Consider the following 2,628-nt stretch of genomic DNA (forward strand, 5'->3'; position numbering starts at 1 on the left):
GAGAGAAAGAGACTAAGATTGAGGCAGAGAGAAGAAGCAGGGGGTAGAGGAAGGAAGCTTTGATGGCTGATGGCGATGGGGTTGGCTAGTGTGGTGGCTGCATTGTGAAGTGCTGGAGAATAAGATGAAAATTGAAAAGTAGGGCTTGAGTTTTAGATCTGAAAATTTTTTATTTTTTTTTTATTTTTATGTTTTTGTTTTATTAAAGATGTATTTTTTGTTTTTAAAAAATTAGTAATAGAAAATTATTTTTACAAAATTTTTAATTTATAATATTTTTTAGTTATTAAATATTATATTAGTGATAAAATATTAATTTAAAATTAAATTTAAATGGGTTGTAATAGGTGTATAATCGTATCGGGTTGAAACTGACACGTTTAATAAATGGGTCGTAACGGGTCAATTTCGAGTTAAACAGGTCAACTCGAAAATAACACGATTAATAATCATGTTAAACAAGTTGACCCGATTATGACTTGAACCCATTTATAATAAACACAAACCTATTTATTCCGTGTCATTTTCGAGTCGTGTCACCGTGTCATGACCCAAATTGCCATGTCTAACCTAAATATCATATTTAATGCACATAGTGAATAGAATAACGCCATGTTTTACAAAGTAAGAAATCATATTAAAAGCCAAGCAAGATTTATATACCATTTAATATCTTACTTAGTGCACGTAGCCACACACCAACTCAATATCTTAGTTGGTGCACATGGCTGATAGAATAAAACCATGCTTCAAGAAATTATCGGCTGCAATTTTGTGCAATTATATAATTGATTTTATAACCAGTCATGACAGAGAAATTATTGGATACACAATATGTATCCATTTCTCTATCAATGTTTATCCAATAATTTTTCCATTAGGTTTTATAAAGTCAATTATAACTACTAAATTTCTATACTGATGAATAAAAAATAACATGTGTTGAAAAAATGACAATGAAACAAAAATATATATTTCAAATTTGAAAATGGTAGCAATTAAATAATAGATGGCTTGGAAAGAAAATTCTTCTTGATTGATAGTTAATAATAATAATAAATTAGAGTAGTGAAATGGTAATGGTGCTTCTTCTTTTTTTGATTAAAAAAAAAAAAATGGTACAAGTTTGACTAGTTCTTAGTTATAAACTTCCTAAAATTTTATCCGTTTGGTTTATAATAAAATTTTAAGATCAGGACTCACCACAAAATGACAGGAATAGAAAATAAAAATAAATAAAATAAAAATTCCAAGAGTACACACAAGAGTGGCGCCAAAGCTCTCAAACTAATTTAATTTGCACGAAAACTTAAATTTCACACTTGATTAGTTTTTGAAAAGTAGATATGAGAATTTTCGGCAGGGTAGCTTGAAGCTTCTGTTTGGTATATTTTGTTATTAGTTCGGATCAAAAAGTTGTACAGACCATTCATTTATTATTATTATTATTATTTTTAATGCATCAGTTATCAACTACTTGGCTTGACCGTGAGTATAAGTAGTTTGGATTTATGTAGATAATAGAATAACACCATGTTTTCAAGAAATTATTGGGTGCACATTGTATACCATTATATATAATTGATTTTATAACTAGTTCTAATAGAGAAATTATTGGATTCCTCTATCAATATGTATCCAGTAAGTTCTGTATCAATGGGTACTCAATAGATCACCATCAGGATTTAAAAAGTCTATTATAACTACTAAATTCCTTCGCTGATGAATAAAAAATAAAATGTGCTGAAAAAATGAGAATGAAATCAATATATATATTGCAAATTTGAAGATGATTGCAATTAAATAATAGATGGCGTGGAAAGAAAATTCTCCAATGTGTACTCAATAGATCACCATCAGGACTTATAAAGTCTATTTTTATTTATTTATTTATTTTGATAAAGGACTTATAAAGTCTATTATAACTACTAAATTCCTACGCTGATTAATAAAAAATAAAATGTGCTGAAAAAATGAGAATGAAATCAATATATATATTGCAAATTTGAAGATGATTGCAATTAAATAATAGATGGCGTGTAAAGAAAATTCTCCAATGATGATGATGATAATGATAACAACAACAACAACAGTAATAATAATAATAACAATAAAATTAGAGTAAAAAGATAATGGTCCTTTTTGTTATTTTTTAGATAAAAATGGCAAAAGTTTGACTAGTTCTTAGTTAAAAACTTCTTAAAATTGTATCCATTTTGCTTTATAATAAAATTCCGGTTGAAAACACCTTCTTTAGATTAGGACAGAATAAAAAATAAAAATAAAAACTTCCAAGAGTACATACACAAGAGTGGCGCCAGAGCTCTCAACATGAAAACTTAAATTTCATACTTGATTAGCATTTGAAAAGTAGGTATGAGAATTTTCAGCTAGGTGGCTTCTGCCTTATTATATTGTGTTATTAGTCCTGATCAAGAAGTTGTCAGACCATTCATTTATTATTATTTTTCAATGCACAGAAGACATGGAAATCTTGACTTTTACGTAATTAATTTTAAAGTTTTAAAAACAAAGAAGAACGCGTGTAAATCAGATCCACTTTTGTGTATTTATTTATTTTTTTCATACACATATAAATTGATTATTAATTGAATGATGCAAATAGTA

This window comes from Ziziphus jujuba, chromosome 5 (genome assembly GCF_031755915.1).
Source record: "Ziziphus jujuba cultivar Dongzao chromosome 5, ASM3175591v1".
Classification (NCBI taxonomy): Eukaryota; Viridiplantae; Streptophyta; class Magnoliopsida; order Rosales; family Rhamnaceae; genus Ziziphus; species Ziziphus jujuba.